Source organism: Dendrobates tinctorius, unplaced genomic scaffold (assembly GCF_039654945.1).
Source record: "Dendrobates tinctorius isolate UK_male_01 unplaced genomic scaffold, ASM3965494v1 ptg000322l, whole genome shotgun sequence".
NCBI classification, from domain to species: Eukaryota; Metazoa; Chordata; class Amphibia; order Anura; family Dendrobatidae; genus Dendrobates; species Dendrobates tinctorius.
The window spans coordinates 2,117,685-2,137,024 of NW_027361989.1; positions in this window are offsets into that span (position 1 = coordinate 2,117,685).

Here is a 19,340-nt window from a genome sequence, read left to right on the forward strand (position 1 = left end):
TACATGCAACATACATACTGCATATATACTACATACATACTACATATATACTACATGCATGCTACATACATACTGCATGCTACATACATACTACATGCTACATACATACCACATATATACTACATACATACTACATGCATGCTACATACATACCACATACATACTACATGCATGCTACATACATACTACATGATACATACTACATATATACTACATGCATGCTACATACATACTACATGCTACATACATACTACATATATACTACATGCATGCTACATACATACTACATGCTACATACATACTACATATATACTACATGCATGCTACATACTACATGCTACATACATACTACATACATACTACATGCATGCTACATACATACTACATGCTACATACATACCACATACATACTACATATATACTACATGCATGCTACATACATACTGCATGCTACATGCATGCTACATACATACTACTTACCATACTTTTTTTTACTTACCAATGCTGCAGTTCTCTACCCAAGATCGTCGTGGGACACACTCGTGGACTGCTTCGGATCGTGGGTGAGTATTTTTGTGGTTTGTTATGTTAATATTTATTCCGGAAAAGACAATGGCTTCGGGGAACAATGTGACAAGTATTGGTAAGTATGTTACTCTATGTTATATGTACTGTATGTCTATGTATGTATTGTATGAATGTATTGTATGTATGTAGTATATATGTGGTATGTATGTAGCATGTAGTATGTATGTAGTATGATGTAGCATGCATGTAGCATGCAGTATGTATGTAGCATGCATGTAGTATATATGTAGCATGTATGTAGCATGCATGTAGTATATATGTAGTATGTATGTAGCATGTAGCATGTATGTAGTATGTATGTGGTATGTATGTAGCATGTAGTATGTATGTAGCATGCATGTAGTATATATGTAGTATGTATGTAGCATGTATGTAGTATGTATGTAGTATGTATGTGGTATGTATGTGGTATGTATGTAGCATGTAGTATGTATGTAGCATGTATGTAGCATGCATGTAGTATGTATGTAGTATGTATGTAGCATGCATGTAGTATGTATGTAGTATGTATGTAGTATGTATGTAGTATGTATGTAGCATGTAGCATGTATGTAGTATGTATGTGGTATGTATGTAGCATGTAGTATGTATGTAGCATGCATGTAGTATATATGTAGCATGTAGTATGTATGTAGTAGGTATGTAGTATGTATGTGGTATGTATGTAGCATGCATGTGGTATGTATGTAGCATGCATGTAGTATGTATGTAGCATGCATGTAGCATGCATGTAGCATGCATGTAGTATGTATGTAGTATCTATGTAGCATGCATGTAGCATGCATGTAGTATGTATGTAGTATGTATGTAGTATGTATGTAGCATGCAGTATGTATGTAGCATGTATGTAGTATGTATGTAGTATATATGTAGTATGCATGTAGTATGTATGTAGTATGTATGTAGTATTTTTTTTTTTAACATTTAACACATTAGCCGGATGATGGGACTACTACTGTCCCATCATTGGCTAATGTGTCAATCACTGTCATGGTAGCAGGCATCGCCAGATGGGACTTGTAATCCCATCGGACGATGCTTGCACAGACCCCCGGACATCAGCACAGCCCCCCGGCAGGCCGGCACAGCCCCCCGGCAGGCCGGTACAGACCCCCACAGGGTGCACAGACCACCGGCAGGCCGGCACAGCCCCCCGGCAGGCCGGTACAGACCCCCACAGGGTGCACAGACCACCGGCAGGCCGGCACAGCCCCCCGGCAGGCTGGTACAGACCCCCACAGGGTGCACAGACCACCGGCAGGCCGGCACAGCCCCCCGGCAGGCCGGTACAGACCCCGGGCAGTCCACACAGCCCCCCGGCAGGCCGGCAGAGACCCCCGGAAAGCCCGAAATGACGGCGCATCATGATGCGCACACACCGCGCATCATGATGACGTCAGGCTGTCAATCAACTTTGAACTTCCGATTCCGATGCCGAATTCCGATATTGAAAAAATATCGGAAGTCGGTATCGGAATTCCGATACAGCAAGTATCGGCCGATACCCGATACTTGCGGTATCGGAATGCTCAACACTAGTTATCAGTATAAGTGCAGGATAGGAGAAATGTGGTCAGTCAATCCACGCTGTGAATCACTGAGGAAGGAGTTCTGTGAGACTCTGAAACGCATAGAATAAAGTCCACTGTATTAATAATCCGAGTTTTTCGTGATTCGCAGCGCGGATTGACTGATCACATTTTTCCTGTCCTGAATCTTCTATGTTGGCCCCTCGTGGATCTGTGGTTCTGCAGCAGCGAATCCTCCATTGCCGGTTACAAATCTCCATTTGGCGAGTGTATTACTTGCAATTGTTATCTGCACACCGGATAATGCACTATTGCGCTATTTCTCTTTTACAGCAATATTAGTATAAGTGCGAGAGATGAGAGACCAGCGACCGCAGTTTTACCGTGTGTGTCCGACAGAGGCGTATCTAGGCTTTCTGGCACCCGGGGCAAGAATTTGGTTCGCCCCCCCACACACACACATGCGACTTGCACACTTAGTCCTGTACCCACGAGCTGCTCTCCCTAATGCTCTCAATGTTCAGTGAGAATCTGAGAGAAGCAGGAAGAGAAGCTCGTTGTCACAGGACCATAAGTATGAGAGTCACATATGAGTGACGTGTCCATGTGATGACACGGGAACCTGCAGAGCTGAATCCTGACATTGCAGCTTCTGAATTCTCACAACTAATGCACTGCACACTTAGGATTCTCCCTCGCCGTTGTACAATCATGTCAGCACAAGTATGTGATTTATATACTTCTGGCCACATTCCGACTAGACGTGCCTGGCCCCGCTCTGTTCATTTTCATGGAGTGAGGCCACACACGTCTAGTCAGCATGTATGTAAATTATGTATGTAAATTACCGGCACGAGAGAATCCTGACAGCGTTCAGTGAGCACTGTGAGAATTCAGAAGTCTGCAGTCACATAGAATGTCTGCACCTCGTACACACATGGCTCTGCTCCGTACACCTCGTACACACGTGGCTCCACTCCGCACACCTCGTACACACACGGCTCCGCTCCATACACCTCGTACACACAGGGCTCTGCTCTGTATACCTCGTACACATAGGACTCCGCTCCGTACACCTCGTACACACACGGCTCCGCTCCATACACCTCATACACACGCGGCTCCGCTCCGTACACCTCGTACACACACGGCTCTGCTCCGTACACCTCGTACACACGTGGCTCCACTCCGCACACCTCGTACACACACGGCTCCGCTCCATACACCTCGTACACACAGGGCTCTGCTCTGTACACCTCGTACACATAGAACTCCGCTCCGTACACCTCGTACACACACGGCTCCGCTCCATACACCTCATACACATGCGGCTCCACTCCGTACACCTCGTACACACACGGCTCTGCTCCGTACACCTCGTACACACAGGGCTCCACTCCGTACACCTCTTACACACAGGGCTCCGCTACGTACACCTCGTACACACACAACTCTGCTCCGTACACCTCGTACACACAGGGCTCCGCTCCGTACACCTCATACACACACAGCTCCGCTCCGTACACCTCATACACACGCAGCTCTGCTCCGTACACCTCGTACACACACTGCTCCGCTCCGTACACCTCGTACACACAGGGCTCCGCTCCGTACACCTCGTACACACACGGCTCCGCTCCGTACACCTCGTACACACAGGGCTCCGCTCCGTAAACACCTCGTACACACACGGCTCCGCTCCGTACACCTCGTACACACAGGGCTCCGCTCCGTACACCTCGTACACACACGGCTCCGCTCCGTACACCTCGTACATGCGCGGCTCCGCTCCGTACACCTCGTACACGCACGGCTCCGCTCCCTACACGCACGGCTCCGCTCCGTACACCTCGTACACACAGGGCTTTGCTCCGTACACCTCGTACACACACGGCTCCGCTCCGTACACTTCGTACACACACGGCTCCGCTCCGTAAACACCTCGTACACACACGGCTCCGCTCCGTACACCTCGTACACACAGGGCTCCGCTCCGTACACCTTGTATACACAGGGCTCCACTCCGTACACCTCGTACACACAGGACTCCGCTCTGTACACCTCGTACACACAGGGCTCCGCTCCGTACACCCCGTACACACACGTTCTCCGCTCCGTACACCTCGTACACACAGGGCTCCCCTCCGTACACCTCGTACACACACGGCTTCGCTCCGTACACCTCGTACACACACGGCTCCGCTCCGTACACCTCGTACACGTGCGGCTCCGCTCCGTACACCTCGTACACGCATGGCTCCGCTCCGTACACGCACGGCTCCGCTCCGTACACCTCGTACACACAGGGCTCCGCTCCGTACACCTCGTACACACACGGCTCCGCTCCGTACACCTCGTACACACACTGCTCCGCTCCGTAAACACCTCGTACACACACGGCTCCGCTCCGTACACCTCGTACACACAGGGCTCCGCTCCGTACTCCTCGTACACACAGGGCTCCGCTCCGTACACCTCGTACACACAGGACTCCGCTCCGTACACCTCGTACACACAGGGCTCCGCTCCGTACACCCCGTACACACACGGCTCCGCTCCGTACACCTCGTACACACAGGGCTCCCCTCCGTACACCTCGTACACACACGGCTCCGCTCCGTACACCTCGTACACACACGGCTCCGCTCCGTACACCTCGTACACACACGGCTCCGCTCCGTACACCTTGTACACACACGGCTCCGCTCCGTACACCTCGTACACACACGGCTCCGCTCCGTACACCTTGTACACACACGGCTCCGCTCCGTACACCTCATACAAACATGGCTCCGCTCCGTACACCTCGTACACACACGGCTCCGCTCTGTACACCTCGTACACACGCGGCTCCTCTCCGTACACCTCATACACACACGGCTCCGCTCCGTACACCTCGTACACACACGGCTCCGCTCCGTACACCTCGACACACGCGGCTCCGCTCCGTACACCTCATACAAACATGGCTCCGCTCCGTACACCTCGTACACACACGGCTCCGCTCTGTACACCTCGTACACACGCGGCTCCTCTCCGTACACCTCGTACACACACGGCTCCGCTCTGTACACCTCGTACACACACGGCTCCGCTCCGTACACCTTGTACACACACGGCTCCGCTCCGTACACCTTGTACACACGCAGCTCTGCTACATCCACCCTGTAAACCCCACCTGACCCCACACAGAAACTTCCCCTCATCCAGCACCATGACAACCAGCACAGCAGAGTCCTGTACACACTGAGGCCCCTGATCATGTGACCCCTGACTCCTCCCCTCCTGTGACCTCATCACAGGTCCTGTGCGCACAGAGCAGCTGTAGAAATCTCCGGCCTCGGGGGTCTCACCAGACTTCGCTCTTTTCTTGCAGAGGCCGCAGTGGATTTCATCCTGGATCCATAGAGCTGAATAGAGGAGCGATGTTCCTTCACTCTGATGGGAATTGATGGTGACGTTTGTCCAACGTCCACGTTACCGAGTAAATCCCCCCAGGACTGCAGCCGGTAAAGACCCTGATATCCACAGGTGTCCCCTCTAATTGGGGGAAAGGGATAGAGAAGCCTCTTATCCCGAGGGGAAACCCTGTACATGGAGACATCGGCCTCAGATCTCTCCTGTCCTGTTCTTCCAGAAAAGCCTCAAACTTCTGTGTGTGACTCAGAGCTGAGATCTAACGGGAGAGAAGATTCCAGTGCGGGGAAGACGGGAAACCTTCATATAGACGGCCGGTGGGGATGGAGGCAGTGACCGACTCTGGCCAAATCAGTCTCTAGAGCCGTAGTAGAAGATGAAGATGTCCTCATCATGAAGGAGTTATTTCTCATGTCGCGTGTAATGAATATCTCCTGCAGTATTGCTAATGCCGATTCCAGTGTCGGTAATGAGACGAGAATTAGCGTTATGGAAGATGAGTCTATGAGGAACGTGTTCAGCTGCCGACTCCGAGGAGGAAAATGCTTGTTGTCTGTGGCCTAAATATATAGGTTTTATTAGTAGATGTCGGGGAAGAAAACTAAACCCTGTAAGATAATAAATCTCCTCATATGTTTCCCTTATTATCTCCAGTAATTGTATTATTACACAGGATTCTTATGGTGTTACATCGGATCATCTTCTTCTCATTCAGGTCTCTACAATATCGGATCCTCTCAGTGAAGATCTTCTACAGAAGAGAATATTCCTGATTTACCCATCAAGGATGGATATGGACAGAGACAAGATGGCGGAGAGGATGTTACACCTCACCCTAGAGATCCTCTTCCGTCTCACTGGAGAGGTGAGAGATTCTGATGACGTCACATTACATCATTCTTATCTATGGGAATAACAGATGGACAGAACTGGAGAGGTGAGGACTCTGGAAATGTCTGGAGTGAGATTTATTAATGTGTCTCTCCATAACCAGGATTACACAGTGGTGAAGAAGACCTCTAGTGATCGCTGTCAGGACCCTGTGTCTGAGGGATGGGGAAGACCCCTGAGCCCAATCACGGGGCCTCCACCTCACCCCCTGATCCATGAGGACATCAATGACCAGAAGATCCTAGAACTCATCTACAAGATGATTGAGCTGCTGACTGGAGAGGTGACACTGCTGGGAATGCTGGGACATTATACAGTAACACTATGAAGGGATCGGGGGGATGACGGTATCATTGTATGTGTCAGGTTCCTATAAGGTGTCAGGATGTCGCTGTCTTTTTCTCCATGGAGGAGTGGGAGTATTTAGAAGGACACAGAGATCTGTACAAGAACGTCATAATGGAGGTTCCCCAGCCCCTCACATCACCAGGTAACAGACAGGACTAAATACACACGGCCTATAATTATCTGTATGTAGAGAATGAATTCAGTCCCTGTATGTGTTTCCTCCAGATCTATCCAGTAAGAGGACAACACCAGAGAGATGTTCCCGTCCTCTTCTTCCACAGGACTGTAACCAAGAAGATCCCAGTGCTCCTCAGGATCATCAGGTAGATGGAGAGAAGGTGTCAGGAGATCTCCCCTATGATGTGTAGACGGCTGTGAAGGTCTTGTGCTCAGTCGTGTTTTATCCACCAGTATTATATGTTTTATACTTGTGTAATGAGAACGGCGGAGATGGCAGGATTAGAGCTGATCATAGATGGGACTTCTCCATCTGTCTGTGACTTTTACAGTATTTGTTTCAGGGTGAAGATCTGACCCATATTAATCCTACAGAGACATATGTGAGAGATGATGAGTGGTGTAAAGAGCAGATTCCCACATATGACTACCCAGGTGAGTAGTGACCACTGAATGCAGAGAAGTCACAGATTCCTCTCAGTCACCGGCTGTGGCTGCTTTATCGGTGGTGTAGTCCGGCCGTATTACCATGATCACCATTTTGCCTCTAGACCACAACATCCTCCTCCACCCAAAACTGTTCACATGACTTTGGGCAATGAAAGCCCTTTTCCATAGAACTTACAACCTGGAGGATCCACCTACCCCCTGGGATTAGGAGACGTTGTTTCCTGAGCAGATCTGTAAACTATAAAGCCAAATGACAGCGTACGTAGAATGTGCTGACAAGATAGAAAATCACTTGGAGAAAAATCTTATGCTGGGCCTGTAAGAGAAAGCGGAGGGTAATGATGCTGTTGGCTTCCTAGATCCCTGAGATCTTATCGGATGAATCTTCTCTCCCTTCTGTGCTGCTGAATGTCTCATGGTTCCTACAAGACCAGGTCCAATCTTTCTGGCCAAAATTCCCTTTTATGATGGACAACAGTAAATGTGCAGTGAGGCCAAGTGTGAATTTCTGTCCAATAACAGCAGAGCTTCCCTTTATCCTGACTTTTCAATTTGTATTAAAACCAACTAACTTCAGGAGGATTGTGATAATCTCCAGGACAAACATTCCGCCTGTGCCATGATAGATCTCTAAGCTGTGCGTGGCTGAGGGCTGTAATATACCGTATTTTTCGCTTTATAAGACGCTCCGGATTATAAGACGCACCCCAAATTTTGAGGAGAAAAATAGGGAAAAAACTTTTTTTAATAAAATGGTGGTGCATCTTATAATCCATGTGTATTATTGCTTACTGGGGGTGTTGCTGGAGGAGGCCAGAGTGGAACATTGCTGCTGGGATGAGGGGGTGTTTTGATGTGCAGCATGCTGCCGCCCTCTGTCCCCTGATGCTTGCTGCCCCGGCGCTGTCCCTCGGTGCTTGCCACCACCGCTGTGCTCTGTCCCCCAGTGCTTGCCACCGCGGTGCTCTGTCCCTGGTGCTTGTCACCACTGCCGCGCTCTGTCCCCCGCTTCATACCCCCACTGCCGCGCTCTGTCCCGTTCAGCGTGTGGGTGTCCAGTACTTGCCGCGGCGCTGTCCCCCAGTGCTGCCTGCCGCGGCGCTGTCCCCCGGTTCTTACCGCCACCGCCGCGCTCTGTCCCATTTAGCGTGGGGGGTCTCTGCCGCTTCATGCCTGCTTTCCTGTGGATTTCTTCCTGGAAAATGGCCGCCGCGCATGCGCAGATGGAAATCTCGGCACTGAAATCTCAGGAGATGAGATTTCAGCCTGAAATCTCATCTCCCGAGATTTCATTGCCTCATTTTCCCCTCAAATTTGGGGGAAAAAAAGGATGTCTTACAAAGCGGAAAATACGGTACATTTATTCCCGCCTGCAGGAGATGTGTTGGCTCCAGCCTTGGTTTCATGGATTCACTCCACGTCATAAATTACATTGTTTCTGATCCTAAGAAATTCAGATTACTGCACAATCTCTCCTGAAATGGGGAGCAATATTATTTTCTCTAATCTTCTGCTCAGGATCCATAGTAGCTCCAATGGTCCACCATAAATGAGGGCAACTCTGGTTTACTGTTGTGTAATCTGTATTTGTAGTTTTCAGTTAATGAGATTCTCGTGCTCTGGGCGGGGCTGTGGGCGGGGCTTTATGTGGTGCTCTGATTACATATTCATCTATATTGGCTTATGACAGGTCGCTGATCCCTCACTGACCTGCCCCTATTATTACATAATGCATATAATAGCATTGATATTATTGCTGATAATGCCTATAATATTGTGGCTATTGTGAGGCTTAGAAAAAAATTACATCCAGCAAAATGTCACCGGCGATGGCGGCGCTTGCGCAGTAGCCTCTATATCAACTATATCAATATTTTTTTCGTTAGGAAGTTATAAGGCTAAGTGCACACGTACCGGAACTCTCGCGGAAATTACCGCGAGAATTCCGGAATTCCAGTCCGCGGGAAAATCACATTTTAAATTCCCGCGATTTTCCCACGGAAAAACTAGCATTTTGCAAGCGTATTTAGCTTGCAAAATGCTAGCGTTTTCCAAGCGATCTGTAGCATCGCTTGGAGAACTGATTGACAGGTTGGTCACACTCATCAAACATAGTGTTTGACAAGTGTGACCAACTTTTTACTACTGAGGCTGCCTATGCGGCATCAGTAGTAAAAGATAGAATGTAAAAAAAAATAAAAAATACTGTTATTCTTACCTTCCGACGTCCCGCGCATCCGTTCCCAGTAAACCTTTGCGAAAATGCCCGCGATGTCTCGCGAATGACCGCGAGACTTCGCGATCCCGCGAGATCGGACGCCATCGCGGGCATTTTCGCAAAGGATTACTGGGACCGGAGCGTGGAGAGAAGCGAGAAGGCTGCGCGGGATGTCGGAGGGTGAGAATAACAATATTTTTTATTTTTAATTCTATTTTTTACAGGGATATGGTACCCAAAGCCCGGAGGACAGTCTCCTCTCCTCCGGACCGTGGGTACCATCCGCAAATGTTCTGCTTACTTTCCGCATGTTGTGCACAGCCACATGCGGGAAGTAAGCGGAACAATGCATTCCTATGGGTGCGGGATCGCCGCGATTCCACAAAATAATGAGCATGCTGCGTTTTTTACCGCGAAGCGATTCCGCCGCGGTAAAAACCGCAGCATTAGCACAGCATTGCGGAATCCCATAGGAATGCATGGGATGCTTATTTTTCGCGTTTTCGCGGCAAAATCGCGCGGTTAAAACAGCCGTGGAAACGCGAAAAAAACGCCACGTGTGAACTCAGCCTAAGAGTTAAATAACAGAATATAACTCCAAGTAAATCAAACTTCTGTGAAATCAAACTGTCCACTTAGGAAGCAACACTGATTGACAATCAATTTCACATGCTGTTGTGCAAATGGAATAGACAACAGATGGAAATTATTGGCAATTATCAAGACACCCTCAGTAAAGGAGTGGTTCTGCAGGTGGGGACCACAGACCACATCTCAGTACCAATGCTTTTAGCTGATGTTTTGGTCACTTTTGAATGTTGGTTGTGCTTTCACACTCGTGGTAGCATGAGACAGACTCTACAACCCACACAAGTGGCTCAGGTAGTGCAGCTCATCCAGGATGGCACATCAATGCGAGCTGTGGCAAGAAGGTTTGCTGTGTCTGTCAGCGAAGTGTCCAGAGGCTGGAGGCGCTACCAGGAGACAGGCCAGTACACCAGGAGATGTGGAGGGAGTCGTAGGAGGGCAACAACCCAGCAGCAGGATCGTTACCTCTGCCTTTGTGCAAGGAGGAACAGGAGGAGCACTGCCAGAGCCCTGCAAAATGACCTCCAGCAAGCCAAAACTATGCATGTGTGTGTACAAATGGTTAGAAACCAACTCCATGAGGATGGTCTGAGTGCCCGACGTCTACAGATGGGGTTGTGCTCACAGCCCAACACCATGCAGGATGCTTAGCATTTGCCATAGAACACCAGGATTGGGAAATTCGCCTCTGGCACCCTGTGCTCTTCACAGATGAAAGCATGTTCACACTGAGCACATGTGACAGATGTGACAGAGACTGGAGACGTCGTGGAGAGCGATCTGCTGCTTGCAACATCCTTCAGCATGACCGGTTTGGCAGTGGGTCAGAAATGGTTTGGAGTGGCATTTCTTTGGAGGACTGCACAGCCCTCCATGTGCTCGCCAGAGGTAGCCTGACTGCCATTAGGTACCGAGATGAGACCTCAGACCCCTTATGAGACCATATGCCGCTGCGGTTGGCCCTGGGTTCCTCCTAATGCAGCACAATGCCAGACCTCATGTGGCTGGAGTGTGTCAGCAGTTCCTGCAAGATGAAGGCATTGAAGCTATGTACTGGCCCGCCCGTTCCTCAGACCTGAATCCAATTGAGCACATCTGGGACATCATGTCTCGCTCCATCCACCATCATGTTGCACCACAGACTGTCCAGGAGTTGGAGGATGCTTTAGTCCAAGCGTGGGAGGAGATCCCTCAGGAGACCATCTGCCGCCTCATCAGGAGCATGCCCAGGCATTGTATGGAGGTCATACAGGCACGTGGAGGCCACACACACTACTGAACATCTTTTCCTTATCATGATACATTTCCACTAAAGTTGGATCAGCCTGTAATTTTATTTTCCACTTTGAATTTTAGGTATCATTCCAAATCCAGACCTCCATGGGATATTCAGTTTGATTTACATTGATAATTGTTATGTTTTTTTGTTCTGAACACATTCCACTATGCAATGAATAAAAATTTGCAACTGGAATATTTCATTCAGAGATATCTAGGATGTGGTATTTTATTATTATTATTTATTTATATAGCACCATTGGTTCCATGGTGCTGTACATGAGAAGGGGTTACATACAGATTACAGATATCACTTACAGTAAACAAACTAACAATCACAGACTGATACAGAGGGGAGAGAGGACCCTGCCCTTTCGGGCTTACATACTACAGAATGGTATTTTAGTGTTCCATTTATTTTTTTGAGCAGTGTATAAGCCCATATATACCGGGAACTAGAGTATCTCAGGTTCTGGGATTTAATTAGATTTTTTAATAACAATTTCATTCACGATTATTCACTTCGTTTATTGTTCATTACATTTCCTTAATAAATTATCATATCTCTTTGTTACACATCCTAATACTGATTTACTTACCGTATTTATATTTCTATATTTTAATGAAAACCTTTATTATGAGTGTATACACTTCACAACAAACACTTTTCCATATATTTTATTATCATCACTGTTTTTTAAACTGCATTTATCTTTATATCTGTGACGAAGTCAGCTTACGCTGAGTCGTTTTCTTTCGAGTGGACCCTCTGGGTCGTGGCACCTACCCACCTAGGGCGAGCTGACCTTGTGAGGAACCACCCCCTATACAGGGAGTGTCAGGGGCAAGACCAAGGGGGTGAGCCACCATGACTGCTGGAACCAGACGGCCGGCTCAGGTAGACACTAAGTGAGAGTGTCTGATGACAAAGGACATGCAGGAGACAAGACAAGATGTGAATTCAAGGTATCTTCATTAAGGCAAACTCAGGGTAACATCAGGTACAAAACGTGATAACAGGAAAAACACAGCAAGGTGCGTGCATGGGCACGCCAAGGTCCACGGTAGAGAGGACCACATGGTAGAGTCCTCCAGGACCATAGAGAGGATAGCTGGGTCAGACTGTGCTGGACCATAGAGAAGGTCACATAGGGTCTCCAGGAACATAGAGAGGATTGCTGGATCAGACTGCTGGACCATAGGAAAGGTCACATGGTCAGGGTCTCCAGGATCACAGAGAGGACAGCTGCAGGCAGAGCAGAGACGGACGGCCACACAGCAACGATGTGCAGCCATGAGGTAAAGCACACATGCGCACTGGCAATGGCAGGCAGCCATGAGATGAGGCGCGCGTGCACACTGCTCCAGGCTTCTTGCAGCACAACAGTCATTAGGTGCATGTGCACACTGCTCCAGGGATCTTGCAGCATAAGACATAACGGGCATGATAGTTCAGTGCACATGGACACTGCTCCAGGAGTCATGCGGCATACCAGACATGGCAGGCAAGACAGTTCGGTGCGCGTGCACACTGCTCCAGGGGTCATGCGGCATAACAGACATGGTGGGTATGACAGTTCGGTGCGCGGGCACAATGCTCCAGGGGTCATGTGGCATAACAGCCATGGCGGGCATGACAGTACCCCCCTTCTTAAGCCCCCTCTTACCGGGGCTGGAAAAAAAATTCTTTGGCAGAATCCAGAGTTTTAGTACAAGCTACTCCTAACAACGTTGATCCGCCATCTTGAAACAGACACCTGCACCCGTCAAGATACGGGAGCCGCAGACGAAGACAAGGGGATCCAGTGGGGAGGACTGTGAGTAGACAAGGAAGTCTTTTTCTGGCTGCCAAAACTTTCCAAGCAAGTTCAGAGGACATGGGCCGGGTCTGATTCTTCATCAGAACAGTGGCCGAGGTACCAGCGAAGTCCATGACCTAAGTATTCTGTGACGAAGTCAGCTTACGCTGAGTCATTTTCTTTAGATTGGACCCTCTGGGTCGTGGCACCCACCCACCTAGGGCAAACTGACCTTGTGAGGAACCACCCCTATACAGGGAGTGTCAGGGGCAAGACCAAGGGGGTGAGCCACCACAACTGCTGGAACCAAACGGCCGGCTCAGGTAGACACTAAGTGAGAGTGTCTGATGACAAAGTACGTGCAGGAGACAAGAAGAGATGTAAATTCAAGGTATCTTCATTAAGGCAAACTCAGGGTAACATCAGGTGCAAAACGTGATAACAGGAAAAACAGCAAGGTGTGTGCATGGGCACGCCAAGGTCGATGGCATGGTACGTACCAGGTGGCACGCCTGAGTACAGGCAAGGGCTCAATGGCATCGGACTCCAGACAGCTGGCAAAGATTGACAGAATCAGGGCATCAGGCTGCAGACATCAGCTCCGGATATCAGGCCGCAGTCATCAGGCTTACGATCTCTGGCAGCGATCACAAGTTCTGGGCATCCTGCAGGCAAAGCAGGGTTCAGGCAAGGAGGCACGACAGAGGCCGAGACAGTGTGCGTGTTAGGGAACACGTCAAGGTCCAAGGCAAGGTTCCAGGCAGGATACGTGCTAGGGGCACACCAGGGCAAGGTGCAAGGCAAGGTGCGTGCGTAGGGGACACGCAAAGGTTCAAAGTTCAAAGTACAAGACACGGTGTGTGTGTAGGGGACACGCCAGGGTTCAAAGTCCAAGATCCTGCACGTGCTAGTAGACATGCCAGTGTTTGGGCTAGGGCCTGTGCGTGCAAGAGGGCACGACAGGATTTAGGCTGGGGCCTGTACATGCAAGAGGGCATGACAGGGTACATGGCAAGACCTGTGCGTACTTTAAGAGAAGCACAGGGAGGTATGCCAAGGAGCAGGCTATGGCCTGCACATGCTAAGAGGGCACGCAATGCCCAGTGCAGAGACAGCGTGAGTGCAAGGAAGCACAGAGAGCACGGTTGAGGCACTGGCTAGCTGGTCGGGCTGAGGCACAGACAGATGGGCAAGACTGTGGCGAACCCGGCTGAGGCATAACAGGTGACACAGCTGTCACTGGCCGACGAGCACGGCTGAGGCACAAGCAGGCGGGCATGGCTGAGGCACAGAGAGGAGGCTAGGAAGGCCAGGCGCATGCAAAGGGCACTCGAAGAAACAAAGCAAGGCAAGGCAAGAAACAAGGTAAGGCTAGGCAAAGTACAGAACAAGGAGCGGAACATAGGCAGAAGCACAGAGCCGGGTCAGAGAGAGTATAGGACTAGCAGCGGAGTGTAGGCCGAAGCCCAGAGCCGGGTCAAGGCAGAGCCTTGAGACTAGCCTGGAAATGTGCAAGAGAGCACCATAGGGCAGAGTAAGGAAAACCAGGCAGAGACAGAGAACGTGGAAGTACTACAAGGCTCAGAATAGCAAAGGCCAGACATGGCGAAACAGGCAAAGGCAGAGAACATAGGAAGTACTACAAGTCCAAGAATAGCAAGGACAATACATGGCGAAAAACAGGCAAAAGCAGAGAACATAGCAAGGACTACAAGGCAAAGCATAGCAAGGACAAAACATGGCACAAAAGACAACACTAGACAAGGCACGGGACAAGAGGCAGAGTACAAGCACAGAGCGTATGCAGAGAAGCACTACAGGGCAGAGTGCAGGGGCACAGAATATAGGGAGCGACCGAGCAGACCAAGCAGCTATGCAGGGAAGCAACACGATACTCAGGCCCCGACCATAGGAATGAGCAGTCCGATATAGGGCATTAGCACCTGTACTTCCGGGTGACGACCAGGGGAGGACTTCCAGTTCAGATCCTCCAGGATCATAGAGAGGATCACATGGTCGAGTCCTCCAAGACCATAGAGAGGACCACATGGTAGAGTCCTCCAGGACCATGGAGAGGATAGCTGGGTCAGACTTTGCTGGACCATAGAGAAGGTCACAATTGTCAGGGTCTCGAGGAACATAGAGAGGATTGCTGGATCATACTGGGCTGGACCATAGGAAAGGTCACATGGTCAGGGTCTCCAGGATCACAGAGAGGACAGCTGCAGGCAGAGCAGAGACGGACGGTCACACAGCAGCGACGTGCAGCCATGAGGTAAAGCACATATGCGCACTGGCAATGGCAGGCAGCCATGAGATGAGGCGCGCGTGTACACTGCTCCAGGCATCTTGCAGCACAACAGTCACGAGGTGCATGTGCACACTGCTCCAGGGATCTTGCAGCATAGGACATAACGGGCTTGATAGTTCGGTGCACGTGGACACTGCTCCAGGAGTCATGCGGCATACCAGACATGGCGGGCAAGACAGTTCGGTGCGCGTGCACACTGCTCCAGGGGTCATGCGGCATAACAGACAAGGCGGGTGTGACAGTTCGGTGCGTGTGCACACTGCTCCAGGGGTCATGCGGCATAACAGCCATGGCGAGCATGACAGTACCCCCCTTCTTAAGCCCCCTCTTACCAGGGCTGCAAAAAACAATTATTTGGCAGAATCCAGAGTTTTAGTACAAGCCACTCTGTTGTGAGTTCATTTTCTCCTTCATCTTTGATGTCTGATGAACTCCCTCTGCTGGTGAAGAGAGGTAGTGAAATTGATTGGGATGGGAAGAACCTGTCATCTGAACAGGCGGAGTGTGATTGGACATCTGGAATTTCTGAGTGGATATAAGGCAGCTGACGCCCTGCAGGGCTGCTGGTGATCCTTTCTGCTCTGAGCTCTTGCCTCCAGTTTAGTTCCTGTCTACTAAAAGCTATGTTTTTGCCCTGCTATTATTCCATGAGATTTTGCCTGGTTTCCTTAGTGTTTGTATTCAGTCAGTCCTGGTTGGGACTGGCTGAATTCCATTTTTGTCTCTGATCAGTTTATCTCTTTGCTCTGTTTTCAGAATATACCTGAGTGCTGATATAGTGATTTTGAAGTCTAGCGACTTCAGGGCCTTTTTTCCTATCAGACGGTTGGGAAATTTTTTTTGTAGGGTTTTTTGCGGATTGCAGTCAGCATCTTTTCTGTCCTGTCCTATCTAGTTAGTTGGGCCCCATCGTTTGCTCGGCCTGTCTTTCTGTCTGTGTTTGTGTTTTCATCTGTTTTTCACTGACAATACATGTTGGGGGCTGTCTATTGCTTTGGGGTCTGCTCTGGGGCAGTTTAGATTTCCCCTTTCTTTCTTTAGGCTTATGTAGTTCTCCGGCTGTGACGAGGGGTCTAGGGCACCGTAGGAACCCCCCACGGCTACTGTTAGTTGTGGTGAATAGAATCAGGGGTCTGCAATCCGATAGCTACCAACCTCTCCGGTTTTCTGGACTTAGCTTGTATTTTTGTTTTCTCCTCCGGTGACTCATTCATAACACCACTCCTAACAACGTTGATCCGCCATCTTGAAACGGACATCTGCACCCGTCAAGATACGGGAGCCGAAGACGAAGACATGGAGATCCAGTGAGGAGGACTGTGAGTAGACAAGGAAGTCTTCTTTTTCTGGCGGCCACAATTTTCCAGGCGAGTTCAGAGGACATGGGTCGGGTCTGATTCTTCATCAGAACAGTGGCCGAGGTACCAGTGAAGTCCATGGCCTAAGTATTCTGTGACGAAGTCAGCTTACGCTGAGTCGTTTTCTTTAGAGTGGACCCTCTGGGTCGTGGCACCCACCCACCTAGGGCGAGCTGACCTTGTGAGGAACCACCCCGTATACAGGGAGTGTCAGGGGCAAGACCAAGAGGGTGAGCCACCACGACTGCTGGAAACAGACAGCCGGCTCAGGTAGACACTGAGAGTGTCTGACGACAAAGGATGTGCAGGAAACCAGACAAGACGTGAATTCAAGGTATCTTCATTAAGGCGAACTTGGTAACATCAGGTGCAAAACGTGATAACAGGAAAAACACAGCAAGGTGCGTGCATGGGCACGCCAAGGTCCATGGCATGGTACGTGCCAGGTGGCACGCCTGGGTACAGGCAAGGGCTCGATGGCATCGGACTCCAGACAGCTGGCAACGATCGACAGGATCAGGGCATCAGGCTGCAGACATCAGCTCCGGACATCAGGCCGCAGTCGCCAGGCTTACAATATCTGGCAGCGATCGGCAGGTTCTGGGCATCCAACAGGCAGCAGGGTTCAGGCAAGGAGGCACGACAGAGGTCGAGACAGGGTGCGTGTTAGGGAACATGCCAAGGTCCAAGGCAAAGTTCCAGGCAGGGTGTGTGCTAGGGGCACACCAGGGTCCAGGGCAAGGCAAGGTGCGTGTGTAGGGGACACGTCAGGGTTCAAAGTCCAAGATCCTGCACGTGCAGAGGGGCACACCAGGGTTAAGGCTAAGGCAAGGGCCCGCGTGTGCTAGGAGGCACGCCAGGGTTCAGGCTAAGGCAAGGGCCTGTGCATGCTAGGAGACATGCCAGGGTTCGAGCTAGGGCCTGTGCGTGCAAGAGGGCATGACAGGGTTCAGGCTAGGGCCTATACCTGCAAGAGGGCACGACAGGGTTCAGACTAGGGCCTGTACGTACATGAGGGCACGACAGGGTACATGGCAAGACCTGCGCATACTTTTAGAGAAGCACGGGGAGGTATGCCAAGGAGCAGGCTATGGCCTGCGCGTGCTAAGAGGGCACGCAATGCCCAGTGCAGAGACAGCGTGGGTGCAAGAAAGCACAGAGAGCATGGCTGAGGCACTGGCTAGCTGGTCGGGCTGAGGCACAGACAGACGGGCAAGACTGAGGCGAACCCGGCTGAGGCATAACAGGCGACACAGCTGTCACTGGCCGATGAGCACGGCTGAGGCACAAGCAGACGGGCACGGCTGAGGCACAGACAGGAGGCTAGGAAGGCCAGGCGTGTGCAAAGGGCACTTGAAGAAACAAAGCAAGGCAAGAAACAAGGCAAGGCTAGGCAAAGTACAGAACAAGGAGCGGAACATAGGCAGAAGCACAGAGCTGGGTCAGAGAGAGTATAGGACTAGCAGCGGAGTGTAGGCCGAAGTCCAGAGCCGGGTCAAGACAGAGCCTTGAGACTAGCCTGGAAATGTGCAAGAGAGCATCATAGGGCAGAGACAGAGAACGTGGAAGTACTACAAGGCTCAGAATAGCAAAGGCCAGACATGGCGAAACAGGCAAAGGCAGAGAACATAGGAAGTACTACAAGTCCAAGAATAGCAAGGACAATACATGGCGAAAAACAGGCAAAAGCAGAGAACATAGGAAGGATTACAAGGCAAAGCATAGCAAGGACAAAACATGGCACAAAAGACAACGCAAGACAAGGCACGGGACAAGAGGCAGAGAACAAGCACAGAGCGTGTGCAAAGACGCACAACAGGGCAGAGTGCAGGGGCACAGAATACAGGGAGCGACCAAGCAGACCAAGCAGCTATGCAGGGAAGCAACACGATACTCAGGCCCCGACCATAGGAAGGGGCGGTCTGATATAGGGCATTAGCACCTGCACTTCCGGATCAGAACCAGGAGGGGACTTCTGGTTCAGATCCTCCAGGATCATAGAGAGGATCACATGTTCGAGTCCTCCAAGACCATAGAGAGGACCACATGGAAGAGTCCTCCAGGACCATAGAGAGGATAGCTGGGTCAGACTGTGCTGGACTATAGAAAAGGTCACATGGTCAGGGTCTCCAGGAACATAGAGAGGATTGCTGGATCAGACTGTGCTGGACCATAGGAAAGGTCACATGGTCAGGGTCTCCAGGATCACAGAGAGGACAGCTGCAGGCAGAGCAGAGACGGATGGCCACACAGCAACGACGTGTAGCCATGAGGTAAAGCACACATGCGCACTGGCAATGGCAGGCAGCCATGAGATAGGGTGCACGTGCACACTGCTCCAGGCATCTTGCAGCACAACAGTTATGAGGTGCATGTGCACACTGCTCC